Source organism: Salmo salar, chromosome 06 (genome assembly GCF_965601325.2).
Source record: "Salmo salar chromosome 06, fSalSal1, whole genome shotgun sequence".
In the NCBI taxonomy this organism is placed as follows: domain Eukaryota; kingdom Metazoa; phylum Chordata; class Actinopteri; order Salmoniformes; family Salmonidae; genus Salmo; species Salmo salar.
In genome coordinates this window covers 49,319,370-49,336,072 of record NC_138296.1, presented here as the reverse complement: position 1 = coordinate 49,336,072, position 16,703 = coordinate 49,319,370, and the positions used below count along the sequence as shown (strand labels likewise).

General features: G+C 44.3%; 1 pseudogene; it reads right to left on the bottom strand.

Annotated features, from left to right (window-relative positions):
- Nucleotides 1–11,336, bottom strand: LOC106607405 (myosin light chain 4-like; annotated as a pseudogene).
- Between the last annotated feature and the right edge of the window lie 5,367 nt (nt 11,337–16,703).

Here is a 16,703-nt window from a genome sequence, read left to right as displayed (position 1 = left end):
TCACCCACCCATGATTTGTTTTACAAAGGTTGAAATAGAGCGATAGAAACAGAAAATGTATTAACAATATGTGCACACAGCACACTGCATCAAGTAGTCTATTGCCGCACCTTCGTAGTTAATGCAGCCATTGCCGTCATCTTGTCCTTCCATCACTACCTCGACCTCTTTCTCTGTCACCTTCTCTCCTGTTGGTGTAACAGAGGGGTGTGAGACATTTCAAATGGTGTTAAACAATCCTCAGACACAACCCTTTTGGAAAAAACACACTAATTACACTAATTGCACTAATACAGTACCAGTCAAAAGTTTGGACACACCTACTCATTGAAGGTTTTTTCTTTATTTTTACTAATAGTGAAGACATCAGAACTATAAAATAACACATATGGAATCATGTAGTAACCAAAAAAGTGTTAAACAACGATTTTAGATTCTTCAAAGTAGCCACCCTTTTCCTTGATGACAGCTTTGCACACGCTTGGCATTCTCTCAACCAGTCTTGAAGGAGTTCCCACATATGCTGAGCACTTGTTGGCTGCTTTTCCTTCACTCTACAGTCCAACTTATCCCAAACCATCTCAATTGGGTTGAGGTCGGGTGATTGTGGAGGCCAGGTCATCTGATGCAGCACTCCACCACTCTCCTTCTTGGTCAAATAGCCCTTACACAGCCTGGAGGTGTGTTGGGTCATTGTCCTGTTGAAAAAACAAATGATAGTCCCACAAAGCTCAAACCAGATGGGATGGTGTAGAAGCCATGCTGGTTAAGTGTGCCTTGAATTCTAAATAAATCACAGACGGTGTCACTAGCAAACCATCCTCACACAATCACACCTCCTCCTCCATGATTCACGGTGGGAACCACACATGTGGAGATCATCCATTCACCGACTCTGCGTCTCACAAAGACACAGCAGTTGGGACCAAAAATCACAAATTTGGACTCATCAGGCCAAAGGACAGATTTCCACCGGTCTAATGTCCATTGCTCGTGTTTCTTGGCCCAAGAAAGTCTCTTCTTATTATTGGTGTCCTTTAGTAGTGGTTTCTTTGCAGCAATTCAACCACGAATGCCTGATTCACACAGTCTCCTCTGAACAGTTGATGTTGAGATGTGTTACTTGAAAATGTGAAGCATTTGTTTGGGCTGCAATTTCTGAGGCTGATAACTCTAATTAACTTATCCTCTGCAGCAGAGGTAACTCTGGGTCTTCGTTTCCTGTGGCGGTCCTCATGAGAGCCAGTTTCATCATAGCGCTTGATGGTTTTTGCGACTGCACTTGAAGAAACTTTCAAAATTCTTGAAATTTTCCAGATTGACTGACCTTCATGTCTTAAAGCAATGATGGACTGTCATTTCTCTTTGCTTATTTGAGCTGTTCTTGCCATAATATGGACTTGGTCTTTTAAATAATAGGGATATCTTCTGTATACCACCCTTACCTTGTTTCAACACAACTGATTGGCTCAAACGCATTAAGAAGGAAATCAATTCCACAAATGAACTTTTAACAAGGCACACCTGTTAATTGAAATGCATTCCAGCTGACTACCTCATGAAGCTGGTTGAGAGAATTTTTCACATGTGATCTCACATAATTACATGTGATCACGTGTACTAATGTGATAATGTGACAACATGTAAAAGAAACATGTGATAACGTGAAACTACACGTGAAAACATTTCAGCACATGTGAAAACATGATCTCACGTAAAATAAATGTGACAACACGAGGATGCAACATTTCAACATGTGATACCATGAAACTACATGTAAAACTGCAAATTAGATTTTCACATGTGAAATGTTTTTCTCATGTGAAAATTCAATTCCACACGTGAGAGTTAGATTTTCAAGTGAAAGTTTTTCATATGTGAAAGTTTTCAAATGTGAAAATCTGTAGTATGAAAATGAGGTGTTAACATGTAAACTCAACATTTAATACATGTGAACAACTGACCTTACATGTGTCTCTTTTGCTTTCATATGTGAACATTTCAGCTCAACATGTGAAAACAGCTATTTCACATGTGAAACTGCAGATTTCACATGTTTTTTTGTAAGGGAAGTAATTAAATGGTGTCGGGGTCTTAAGGTAAGTGGTACGATGTTCAGCTAAAATAGTGTAAAAGTATTTAACCAATGACAATATGAATCCATTTGACATGATTACTTCGTAATGACTTTTCAATGTGACCCCACCTGGGATTTGAACTCAGAACCTCTGGATTTATGTTATGCTGATCTTTTTCGCCACAAAGTCTAACATGCTCAGAAGTTCAGCAATTAGAGGGTTTTCTGTATAGTCTAATGTTGGTGCAACATATTATTTTGCTTTAATGTTACTCCTCAATCACTATGATAAATATAATAGTTTTTCTTGAGTGTATTTTTAACATAGCTGAGATTTACTTTGAATCAAATCAAATCAAATCAAATGTATTTATATAGCCCTTCTTACATCAGCTGATATCTCAAAGTGCTGTACAGAAACCCAGCCTAAAACCCCAAACAGCAAGCAATGCAGGTGTAGAAGCACGGTGGCTAGGAAAAACTCCCTAGAAAGGCCAAAACCTAGGAAGAAACCTAGAGAGGAACCAGGCTATGAGGGGTGGCCAGTCCTCTTCTGGCTGTGCCGGGTGGAGATTATAACAGCACATGGCCTAGATGTTCAAATGTTCATAAATGACCAGCATTGTCAAATAATAATAATCATAGTAGCTGTCGAGGGTGCAACAAGTCAGTAACACAAGAGTAAGTGTCAGTTGGCTTTTTCATAGCCAATCTTTGAGAGTATCTCTACCGCTCCTGCTGTCTCTAGAGAGTTGAAAACAGCATGTCTGGGACAGGTAGCACGTCCGGTGAATAGGTCAGGGTTCCAGCAGGTCTGGGACAACAGGTCTGGGACAGGTAGCACGTCCGGTGAACAGGTCAGGGTTCCATAGCTGCAGGCAGAACAGTTGGAACTGGAGCAGCAGCACGGCCAGGTGAACTGGGGACAGCAAGGAGTCATCAAGCCAGGTAGTCCTGAGGCATGGTCCTAGGGCTCAGGTCCTCCGAGAGAGAGAAAGAAAGAAAGAGAAAGAGAGAATTAGAGAGAGCATATTTAAATTCACACAGGACACCGGAAAAGACAAGAGAAATACTCCAGATGTGACAGACTGACCCTAGCCCCCCGACACATAAACTACTGCAGCATAAATACTGGAGGCTGAGACAGGAGGGGTCAGGAGACACTGTGGCCCCATCATATGAAACCCCCGGACAGGGCCAAACAGGTAGGATATAACCCCACCCACTTTTCCAAAGCACAGCCTCCACACCACTAGAGGGATATCTCCAACCACCAACATACCATCCCGGGACAAGGCCGAGTATAGCCCACAAAGATCTCCGCCACGGCACAGCCCAAGGGGGGGCACCAACCCAGACAGGAAGACCACGTCAGTGACTCAACCCACTCAAGTGACGCACCCCTCCCAGGGACGGCATGGAAGAACACCAGTAAGCCAGTGACTCAGCCCCCGTAATAGGGGTAGAGGCAGAGAATCCCAGTGGAAAGAGGGGAAACCGGCCAGACAGAGACAGTAAGGGCGGTTCGTTGCTCCAGCCTTTCCGTTCACCTTCACACCCCTGGGCCAGACTACACTTAATCATAGGACCTACTGAAGAGATGTGTCTTCAGTAAAGACTTAAAGGTTGAGACTGAGTCTGCGTCTCTCACATGGGTAGGCAGACTATTCCATAAAAATGGAGCTCTATAGGAGAAAGCCCTGCCTCCAGCTGTTTGCTTAGAAATTCTAGGACCAATTAGGAGGCCCGCGTCTTGTGACCGTAGCGTACGTGTAGGTATATACGGCAGGCCCAAATCGGAAAGATAGGTAGAAGCAAGCACATGTAATGCTTTATAGGTTAGCAGTAAAACCTTGAAATCAGCCCTTGCCTTAACAGGAAGCCAGTATAGGGAGGCTAGCACTGGAGTAATATGATAACATTTTTTGGTTCTAGTCAGGATTCTAGCAGCTGTATTTAGCACTAACTGAAGTTTATTTAGTGCTTTATCCGGGTAGCCGGAAAGTAGAGCATTGCAGTAGTCCAACCTAGAAGTAACAAAGGCATGGATTAATTTTTCTGCGTCATTTTTGGACAGAAAGTGTCTGATTTTTGCAATGTTACGTAAATGGAAAAAAGCTGTCCTTGAAACAGTCTTGATATGTTCTTCAAAAGAGAGATCAGGGTCCAGAGTAACGCCGAGGTCCTTCACAGTTTTATTTGAGACGACTGTACAACCATCCATATTAATTGTCAGATTCAACAGAAGATCTCTTTGTTTCTTGGGACCTAGAACAAGCATCTCTGTTTTGTCCGAGTTTAAGAGTAGAAAGTTTGCAGCCATCCACTTCCTTATGTCTGAGACACAGGCTTCTAGCGAGGGCAATTTTGGGGCTTCACCATGTTTCATTGAAATGTACAGCTGTGTGTCATCCGCATAGCAGTGAAATTTAACATTATGTTTTCGAATGACATCCCCAAGAGGTAAAATATATAGTGAAAACAATAGTGGTCCTAAAACGGAACCTTGAGGAACACCGAAATTTACAAACCATTCACAGAGACAAACTGATATCTTTCCGACAGATAAGACCTAAACCAGGCCAGAACTTGTCCATGTAGACCAATTTGGGTTTCCAATCTCTCCAAAAGAATGTGGTGATCGATGGTATCAAAAGCAGCACTAAGATCTAGGAGCACGAGGACAGATGCAGAACCTCGGTCTGATGTCATTAAAAGGTCATTTACCACCTTCACAAGTGCAGTCTCAGTGCTATGATGGGGTCTAAAACCAGACTGAAGCGTTTCGTGTACATTGTTTGTCTTCAGGAAGGCAGTGAGTTGCTGCGCAACAGCTTTTTCTGAAGTTTTTGAGAGGAATGGAAGATTCGATATAGGCCGATAGTTGAAGTCCAAAGTGTAGGATTACAGGTGAAGTCAGTCATTGACACAGAAATGGTGGCATAGCAAGAAGATCTGAATGCTGTGAACCAAGAGGTTGTGAGTTCAAATCCCAGGAGAGGACATGTTGAATAATAATTACTGTATAAATAAATATTATAATAATGTATGCGAAAGTGTGCCAAATATGTAAGTCAAAAACAATGTGTGACTTTCCGGGGACATCCTAACGACTGATTTTTGTTTACCGGGCATCCCCTGTGAAATCTCATGTGAAGAATATTCACAGGTAAAAATCTAAATCCACATGTGAAAGGTTATGTAATCGTGTGAAATTTCACATATGAAATAAAATGTTACATGTGGAATCATGTGGTTTTTCCGTAAGGGAAGACAAACCCCAAACCAATCCTCCTTTCAGATACCCTTAGGGGTTTCACATTAACTTCATAGAGCATACATTACACAGCTATAATCACATCATAAACATGAGATTATAGCTACATAGAACATGGGTACTAACAAAGAGTTGCGAGTGTGTGACGCAACTCGGCGCCCATGACGGTGCCGTTGCCCTCCTTGTCAAAGACAAGCAGTCCTTCCAAAAAGTCCTCAAAGGTACCCCGGTTTTTGGACTTGGAGATGTGCTGGAACATTGGTAGGAAGGTCTCAAAGCCAATCAGCTTGGTGTTCATTTCTATAGTGGCACAGTGAGCAAGGGAAGGAGTTACTTCCAATGAAACCAACCCAACCCATCAACATACTGTACAAGCCTCTAGAGAGTTCAAGGTGAATAAAGAGATAACGGAAAATAGGAGAAAGATGGTGACTTAAGCAATGGCGTGGCATGCACATGTTCAAAGGCTGGAGTCATTGTCCAAAGGCAGATATGTCTACAAACGGTGATGCCATCAGTTAAAATGTTGCTCCTGATGGACACACTTGCAGAGCAAATTGATGTCTTTGTCTGTGTGAACATGTAACCAGTGACCACTTCTACTATACAATGTACAGTGGGGGGAAAAAGTATTTGATCCCCTGCTGATTTTGTATGTTTGCCCACTTACAAAGAAATGATCAGTCGATAATTTTAATAGTAGGTTTATTTGAACAGTGAGAGACAGAATAACAACAAAAAAATCCAGAAAAACGCATGTTGAAAATGTTTTAAAATGATTTGCATTTTAATGAGGGAAATAAGTATTTGACCCCTCTGCAAAACATGACTTAATACTTGGTGGCAAAACCCCTGTTGGCAATCACAGATGTCAGACGTTTCTTGTAGTTAGCCACCAGGTTTGCACACATCTCAGGAGGGATTTTGTCCCACTGCTCTTTGCAGATCTTCTCCAAGTCATTAAGGTTTCGAGGCTGACGTTTGGCAACTCGAACCTTCAGCTCCCTCCACAGATTTTCTATGGGATTAAGGTCTGGAGACTGGCTAGGCCACTCCAGGACCTTAATGTGCTTCTTCTTGAGCCACTCCTTTGTTGCCTTGGCCGTGTGTTTTGAATCATTGTCATGCTGGAATACCCATCCACGACCCATTTTCAATGCCCTGGCTGAGGGAAGAAGGTTCTCACCCAAGATTTGACGGTACATGGCCCCGTCCATCGTCCCTTTGATGCGGTGAAGTTGTCCTGTCCCCTTAGCAGAAAAACACCCCCAAAGCATAATGTTTCCACCTCCATGTTTGACGGTGGAGATGGTGTTCTTGGGGTCATAGGCAGCATTCCTCCTCTTCCAAACACGCAGAGTTGAGTTGATGTCAAAGAGCTCCATTTTGGCCTCATCTGACCACAACACTTTCACCAGTTGTCCTCTGAGTCATTCAGATGTTCATTGGCAAACTTCAGACGGGCATGTATATGTATTCCTGAGCAGGGGGACCTTGCGGGCGCTGCAGGATTTCAGTCCTTCACGGCGTAGTGTGTTACCAATTGTTTTCTTGGTGACTATGGTCCCAGCTGCCTTGAGATCATTGACAAGATCCGCCCGTGTAGTTCTGGGCTGATTCCTCACCGTTCTCATGATCATTGCAACTCCACGAGGTGAGATCTTGCATGGAGCCCCAGGCCAAGGGCTTTTGACAGTTCTTTTGTGTTTCTTCCATTTGCGAATAATCACACCAACTGTTGTCACCTTCTCACCAAGCTGCTTGGCGATGGTCTTGTAGCCCATTCCAGCCTTGTGTAGGTCTACAATCTTGTCCCTGACATCCTTGGAGAGCTCTTTGGTCTTGGCCATGGTGGAGAGTTTGGAATCTGATTGATTGATTGCTTCTGTGGACAGGTGTCTTTTTTGCAGGTAACAAGCTGCGGTTAGGAGCACTCCCTTTAAGAGTGTGCTCCTAATCTCAGCTCGTTACCTGTATAAAAGACACCTGGGAGCCAGAAATCTTTCTGATTGAGAGGGGGTCAAATACTTATTTCCCTCATTAAAATGCAAATCAATTAATAACATTTCTGACATGCGTTTTTCTGGATATTTTTGTTGTTATTCTGTCTCCCACTGTTCAAATAAACCTACCATTAAAATGATAGACTGATCCTTTCTTTGTCAGTGGGCAAACGTACAAAATCAGCAGGGGATCAAATACTTTTTTCCCCCACTGCAGAAGTGGCCGCCAAACATACCCGCCAAACATACCCTCGTAAACTGATTATCCTACTGATCCTCGACTTCGGCGATGTCATTTACAAAATAGCCTCCGACACTCTATTCAGCAAACTGGATGCAGTCTATCACAGTGTCATCCGTTTTGTCACCAAAGCCCCATATACCACACACCACGAGTGGCCCTCCTGCCCTCCGGCCCAGCCCGAGTGGCCCGCCTGTCCGCCGACCCAGCCAGAGTGGCCCGCATGTCTTCCGACCCAGCCAGAGTGGTCCGTCTGCCCGGCGCAGCTATCGGCGCCACCAAAGTGGGCAACGCCGAAGGTGGAGCGAGGTCCACGTCCTGCACCTGAGCCACCTCCAGGATAGGTGGGTTGGGGAGGGAGGGTGTAGCACAGTGCCGTCGGTGACGGCAGCCACCCTCCCTTCCCTCCCTTATTGTTTAGGGGTTATTGTTTGTTGGTTTTGTTGGGGTATTGGGGATTTTCTTGTGTTTTCTTTTTTTAGATGCATCCCGGGGTCTGCACCTTGAGGGGGGGGTACTGTCACGTCCTGACCAGCAGAGGGCGTAATTGTGTTAGTCTTGGTCAGGATGTGGCAGGTGGTTTGTGTTTGTTAAATGTTGGGTTGGTGATTGGGACTTCCAATTGAAGGCAGGTGTGTTGAGTTGCCTTTGATTGGAAGTCCTATATAGGTGTGTGTGTTTTTCTTTGGGGTTGTGGGTGGTTGTTTTTGCACTGCGTTTCTAGCCTGCAGAACTGTAGCTGTTGTCACCTTTTTGTATTGTTAAGTGGATGCTTTACTCCTTATTTTGTAATTAAATATGAGTATTCACATACCTGCTGCGCCTTGGTCCATTTATGAAGACAGGCGTTACAAACATAAACCAAAAACCCCGGAACACATAAATCCAACACCCCTCTACATACACACACACCCCGAACCATATAAAACAAATACCCCTCTACCTAAATACATAGCCCAAACCACATGAAACAAACACCCCCTGCCACGTCCTGACCAAACTATAATAACAAATAACCCCTATACTGGTCAGGACGTGACACACACACTGTATATAGACTTTTTTCTATTGTGTTATTTACTGCACGTTTGTTTATTCCATGTGTAACTCTGTGTTGTTGTTTGTGTCACACTGCTTTGCTTATTCTTGGCCAGGTCGCAGTTGTAAATGAGAACTTGTTCTCAACTGGCTTACCTGGTTAAATAAAGGTGAAAAAAATGTCTATAGAATACTGGTGTGCCCACTGACCCTGTGGCTTGGGTTTCCCTAGGACTCTCATGACCTCTTCGATGGAGAGGTTCTGGCCCAGCGCCCTCATCACGTCACCACACTGGGCGTAAGAGATCTTCATCTCGCTTTTGGGGGTTCTGTCGAAAAACATGAAGGCCTCTTTCAACTCTGGGGAAGCACACAGATCATTAGGGTTAGCTGGGGAAACTAGCAAGCCATCAACAGGTCAGGTCATCCAAAAAAACATTCCCCATAACAAATAGTAAAATTGAATCAAAAGATGTTGGATTTTTAAAGCAAGATCAGTCAATTTGGTCTGCAGTGAACTCAATCTGAAATAGAAAAAAAGAACACTCAATAGTGGGAATATTGCTACTGATTTTGCCCAACATAACCTCATTCAGATGTTATCTTCAAATTTCAAATGTATTCATAAAGCCTTTTTTACATCAGCCAATGTCACAAAGTGCTATACAGAAACCCAGCCTACAGAAGCACATTTAGCAATTCTACTGTGAAGGATGAAGTGCATCCAAGGCGCATCCTATGTACATGACATGGGGGGAGTTCTTTGAAGACCTACAAGGTCAGCTGTGGACACCCCATTTGTGTCTGGAAAGTTTTGTTGGATGTGTACTGCTATGCCAACAAGTCTTCGATCATACGGTGAAGGCCAGTTTGCCAAGGCCAAAGGAACAGAAAATGAAAAAAATATGTAATTGATTAGGAACGCTTATAATATATTTTGATGTACCTCCTACATAACCTCATTCAGATGTTATCTTCAACAATCAATCAAATTTCAAATGTATTCATAAAGTCTTTTTTACATCAGCCAATGTCACAAAGTGCTATACAGAAACCCAGCCTAAAACTCCAAGCAGCAAGCAATGCAGATGTAGAAACACTGTGGCTAGGAAAAACTCCCTAGAAAGGCAGGAACATAGGAAGAAATCTAGAAAGGAACCAGGCTCTGAGGGGTGGCCAGTCCTCTTCTGGCTGTGCCAGAAGGTTGTAGAGGGTGCAACAAGTCAGCACCTCAGGAGTAAATGTCAGTTGTCTTTTTTTAGCCTATCATTCAGAGTTAGAGACAGCAGTTGAGGTAGAGCGAGAGAGTCGAAAACAGCTGGTCCGGGACAAGGTAGAACGTCCAGTGAACAGGTCAGTGTTCCATAGCCGCAGGTAGAACAGTTGAAACTGGAGCAGCAGCACAACCAGGTGGACTGGGGACAGCAAGGAGTCATCAGGCCAGCTAGTCCTGAGGCATGATAAATACTCCAGATATAACAGACTGACCCTAGCCCCCCAACACATAAACTATTGCAGCACAAATACTGGAGGCTGAGGCAGGAGGGGTCGGGAGACACTGTGGCCCTGTCCGACGATACCCTCGGACAGGGCCAACCAGGCAGGATATAATCCCATCCACTTTGCCAAAGCACAGCCCCCACACCACTAGAAGGATATCTTCAACCACCACCTTAAAACCCTGAGACAAGGCCAAGTATAGCCCACGAGTATCTCCCCCACGGCACAAACATGAGGGGGGCGTCAAACCTGGACAGGAAGATCACGTCAGTGACTCAACCCACTCAAGTGACGCACCACTCCTAGGGACGGGATGGAAGAAAACCAGTAAGCCAGTGACTCAGCCTCTGTAATAGGGTCAGAGGCAGAGAATCCCAGTGGAAAGAGGGGAGCCGGCCAGGCAGAGACAGCAAGGGTGGTTCGTCGATCCAATGCCTTTCTTTCACCTTCACACCCCTGGGCCAGACTACACTCAATCATAGGACCTACTGAAGAGATACGTCTTCAATAAAGACTTAAAGGTTGAGACCGAGTCTACGTCTCTCACATGGATAGGCAGACCATTCCATAATAATGGTGCTCCGTAGGAGAAAGCCCGCCTCCAGCTGTTTGCTTAGAAATTCCAGGGACCGTAAGGAGGCCTGCGTCTTGTGACCATAGCGTACGTGTAGGTATGTACGGCAGGACCAAATTGGAGAGATAGGTAGGAGCAAGCCCATGTAATGCTGTACAAAGCAGAGACGGTTTAATGATCTGAACATAACTAACCTGAAAGGTTATTACATCACTGAAAATGTTAAATTCTTTTCAGAGGATAGCCACGCCAAGAAATGTTGCGAATAGAACTTTGCCAACTAATACAACAATGGGTTTTTTCACTAGGCAAATTCCTAAACTTTTGACAGACATCCCTGTACAACTAACACAGCACTAACTCGTCAACTAAGGATAGCATCCTCTTTTCTCTCATACTTACCGTCATAAATTCTACTACAAACACAGTTGGATGAGAGGAGATGACAGCAAAGACTCACAGAGAGGTTAGACCATAAAATTACAACATGTATTCTATTTCTACAAGTTGGACACTCACCGCAATGCTTTGGGGTCAAATTTGGGCTCCTTGGGCTTCTCTGGCTCCAAAGCTGGTGGGTTCAAGTTTGCCGCCTCCTTCTTCTGCTTGGGCTTCTTGGAGGCCATTGTCCTGGACGGGGGAGTGTGTAAGCGAGAGTGTGTGTGTGTGTCGAGGTGGAGGCTGAGAGAGGACCATCTCTAGAAGAGTTATATACCCAGCTTGGGGGTCCCCACTGAGACAGAGGGGTTGGCTTAGCCCAGATGAGCCAGGATCACATTCTATGTAAGGGTAAAAAGACAGTCTTGAGGATAGAACTTCACAAGACTTCCCTGAAGAACCTGTGGAATGGAATTCATCTACGCAGTCATCTACATGGCTACTAAGACATCAACAGGGTTTTTTTCTCTCATAATGGCCAATATTATCAGTACTCAGGTCCCAGTCAAAGCTTAACTATTTAGCACATCAGTTGTGACATGTCGGGTTAAGGACTTAGGTGGGTATTATTTCCCTCTCAGTATGTTTGTCGGGTATGGAGGGGCAGTGGCTTAGCTACAATTAGAGAAGCAGGACATTACTCAAGGGAGTATGGAGGAAGGGGTCTTTTTAAAGATGTTTAAACTATCTTCCTCTCTTAACTTAGTTCCCCACAACTCCCAATAGAGAGAAAGAGAGAGCAAGAGAGAGAGAGAGAGAGAGAGACGGGGGGAGAGGCCTGATGGGACTGTTTGGGGTTGGAGAGGGGGAAGACTTGTGGGAGGGCAGATGCAGAGTCTGAACAGTTGACTAAGGACGGAGGAGGGAGACACTGATGATGAGGGAAGGAATAGCCTGGCCGTTAGTGTGCTCAGTGAACTGAAATGAACTGACTGAGCTCTTGGGCTGGTAGGCACCGAAGCATAAACATTTGAATGATCTAAACTCTACAGTTACTGTACATACACAGTAAATATTTTGACTCTCATAACATACTGTGTTACACAGTGTTATGTCATGTCTTTGAATAATAAAATGCGCTGTAGGCGTATATGGGGTGTTGGTGAAAATTATGAGAACACCATCAAAACATACCATGGTGACTCCGAAAAAGCAAACACTACCCTCAGATGCTTTGTTAACCTCTGCCTGGACCCCTTAAACACCCAAGGCACTCTTCCCACCCTCTAAATACAGTTGAACAAGAGGAGCCTGTAGCAGGCTGGCCAAGTGCTAGAGTGGCACCTAGCAAAGCTTCCTTCCTCAGGCTGTGGAGGGTCTGGGTCATCCCCTTGAGAGGGCCACTAGTCCCTTCCAGTAGCCTCCAATAAGAGGTAGCAGCACTCCCTGTCTTGGAGTAGTCTGCAGTAATAGACAAAAAAGTTTGAGAACCCCTGCGCCATACTGTGGGTCAACTTTGCTGCCACATTTGGGAAAATGTGTACTGCTACTTACAGTTTATCCCTGTTACAGAGAATGCTTACAATCTAATTCCCTCAACTAGAGCAGCGACACAGTGTCTTTGAGTAACTTCTCTGTAGGGGGGGTAATATTTATCATATATGATATTATTTATACCTTACATGCGACCCATAATCAGACTATAAAATTAGTTTGGCCGGAAGAGTCTTGGTGGTTCCAAACTTCTTCTGTGTTCTTGGGGACCTTCAATACTGCAGACATTTTTTGGTACCCTTCCCCAGATCTGTGCCTCGACACAATCCTGTCTCAGTGCTCTACGGACAATTCCTTCGACCTCATGGTTTGGTTTTTGCTCTGACATGCACTGTCAACTGTGGGACCTTATATAGACAGATGTGTGCATTTCCAAATCATGTCCAATCAATTGAATTTACCACAGGATGATCAAAGGAAACAGGATGCACCTGACCTCTATTTCGAGCCTCATAGAAAAGGGTCTGAATACTTATGTAAATAAGGTGTTTCTGTTTTTAATTTTTAATACATTTGCTAAAATGTATAAAAGCCAGTTTTCCAGGTGTTTAGTTTGTCTGGAAGCAAGATGTCCCAGTCCGCGTGATCAAAACAATCTTGAAGCGTGGATTCCAATTGGTCAGACCAGCATTGAATAGTCCTTAGCACGGGTACTTCCTGTTTGAGTTTTTGCCTATAGTAAGGGAGGAGAAAAATGGAGTCGTGGTCAGATTTTCCGAAAGGAGGGCCGGGGAGGACCTTGTATGCATCGCGGAAGTTAGAGTAGCAGTGATCCAATGTTTTGGAGTGCTACAGTCGATATGCTGATAGAATTTAGGTAGCCTTGTTTTCAAATTTGCTTTGTTAAAATCCCCAGCTACAATAAATGCAGCCTCAGGATATGTGGTTTCCATTTTGCATAAAGTCCATTGAAGTTCCTTGAGGGCCAATGTGGTATCGGCTTGAGGGGGGATATACACAGCTGTGACAATTACCGAAGAGAATTCTCTTGGGAGATAATACGGTCAGCATTTGATTGTGAGGAATTCTTGGTCAGGTGAACAAAAGGACTTGAGTTCCTGTATGTTGTTACAATTACACCATGAGTCGTTAATCATGAAACATACACCCCCGCCCTTTTTCTTCCCGCAGAGATGTTTATTCCTGTCGGCGTGTCGCACAAAGAATCCAGGTGGCTGTGTCGACTCCGACAGCATATCCCGAGAGAGCCATGTTTCCGTGAAACAGAGGATGTACCAATCCCTGATGTCTATCTGTCAAGCAACTCTTGCCCTTTTTTCATCGACCTTGTTATTTAGAGACTGAACATTAGCGAGTAATATACTCGGAGGCGGTGGATGTTGTGCGCGCCTTCGAAGTCTGACCAGAAGACTGGTCCGTCTTCCTCTTCTCCGGCGGCGTTGTTTTGGGTTAGCCTCTGGAATCAGTTCAAATCGCCTGGGTGGTTCGGACAAAGGATCTGCTTCGGGAAAGTTGTATTCCTGGTCGTAGTGCTGGTAAGTTGATGTCTCTCTGATATCCAATTGTTCTTCCCAGCTGTATGTAAATAACACTTAAGATTTTCTGGGCTAACAATGTAAGAAATAATACATTTAAAAAAAATACTGCAAAGTTTCCTAAGGACTAGAAGTGATTCAGTCCTCTCTGTCGGCGCCATTTTGAGAAAAATAAATAGTAGTGGGGTGAACAGGCCGTGGCCTGGGGGGCTGAGGTTCTTGATGATCTTCTTGGCCTTCCTGTGACACCTTGTGCTGTAGATATCTTGGAGGGCGGGCAGTGTGCCCTCGGTGATTCGTTGGGCTGACCACACCACCCTGTGTAGAGCCCTGCGGTTACGGACGGTGCAGTTGCTGTACCAGGCGGTGATACAGCCCAACAGGATGCTCTCAATGGTGCATCTGTAGACATTCGTGAGGGTCTTAGGGGCCAAGCCGAATTTCTTCAGCTTCCTGAGGTTGAAGAGGCGCTGCTGTGCCTTCTTCGCCACATTGTCTGTGTGGATGGAGCTTTTCAGGTTGTCAGTGACGTGCACACGAGGAACTTGAAACTTTTCACCCTCTCCACTCTCTTAACAATAACTGGTAATGTTGCATAGTTATAGAAAGGTCTGGAACTCACCTTTCTGGTAAAAAATAGTTATAAATTGTTAAAGTGTATTCCGTTTTGAGGACACAAGCTCAGTACATAGTACAAATATTATGAAAATATGAAAAATCATGTATACATTTTTTCCCTATTCACAAAAGTGGGGCAAGAGGACTTGATATGACTGAAATGCTTTCTATATATAAAAACAATTACATTACAAACAACTTACTATAAGATATCACCTGTCTTATAATTGCAAATAAACATGAAATATTGACACTATTTCATATAATTGATGACAGAGAATTTTCTCCCTAACATTGCTGAGTGACGCAGAGATGCCATTCAAATGTGTGCAGACTTGTTACAACTTCAGCTTTAGCTTAAAGCATGATGTGATTTTGTCTGTCAGTGACCAAGAGAAAGTGTTCTTGTTATAATTCTATGAAATGATCAAGTATTTTTTATGTTGAGAGCCTAGTTGGCTGTGAAAATCTGGCTATGAAAATCACAGCGAGGTGAAACAACTATTCTTGCATCCGCTAGACTCTTCCATTTTACAGGCATAGGAAATCGTTCCTTTGTCTGGTTAGGCCAGAACATTTGAAATGTCTCTCCCATGCAAATGTAGGGTCTGAAACCTGACACTTCAAGTCAGCTCTGCTGAGAGAGTGGGAGCGGAGAGCAGACAGATGGGGTTTTCTGCCACTATAAGGCACCCTTTGACGTTCACAGAGTGTTTTGTACACCAAAATATCAGTTGTAATCGGTACAGAAAATCTCAAAGTCCCCCTTATGGAGAATGATGACACATTTGCTTTTAGATCATGGCATATGTTTGTGAAAGCAGTTATATGGGCATATTTACAGACTGTGACTTATATTTAAAAGTTGTGTTCTATATTTGTAAAACTTTTGTTTCTGACTCACTGCTTATATATTTTAAACATTTTGATATAAATCTATCTGGAAACCATTTGAACTATTAGCTCCTCTCTCTTTACCACAACCAGTACTGTAGCTTCTCACGACTGCTGTAGCTATAACTTTATCGGTTGAGACTCAGCAGAAAGGGGCAGCCGGTTGATGACAGTTGATCCTCTCAGTCTGAGAAAGTAACTTACAAGCAACAAATTCCTCTCTGTCCTTACGGTGATCAGGGATCCTTAACTAAATGTTCATCATATATATTTACATTTATTTACTGTAATATGCCTGTGTGTAGCTGGTGTAGAGGAGTCAGGCGCAGGACAGCAGATATGAGGAATAAACGTAATTTACTCAAAGAATCAATAATACAACGCAATAATCTAGCCCACAATAACGGACCGTATTACATACAAACAAACAATCACTCACAAACAAACATGGGGGAACAGAGGGTTAAATAATGAACAAGTAATTGAATGAAACCATGTGTGTAAGATAAGGACAAAACAAATGGAAAATTAAAAGTTGATCGTCGATGGCTAGAAGGCCGGTGACGTCGACCGCCGAACGCCGCCCGAACAAGGAGAGGGACCGACTTTGGCAGAAGTCGTGACAGTACCCCCCCCTTGACGCGCGGCTCCAGCAGCTCGCCGACACCGACCTCGGGGACGACCCGGAGGACGAGGCGCAGGGCGATCCGGATGGAGACGGTGGAACTCCCGCAGCAACGAAGGGTCCAAGACGTCCTCCACCGGCACCCAGCATCTCTCCTCCGGACTGTACCCCTCCCACTCCACGAGGTACTGAAGGCCCCTCACCCGACGCCTCGAGTCCAGGATGGCTCGAACAGCATACGCCGGGGCCCCCATCAATGTCCAGAGGGGGTGGAGGAATCTCCCGCACCTCAGACTCCTGGAGTGGACCAGCCACCACCGGCCTGAGGAGAGACACATGGAACGAGGGATTAATACGGTAATCTGGGGGGAACTGAAACCTGTAGCATACCTCGTTCAGTCTCCTCAGGATTTTGAATGGCCCCACAA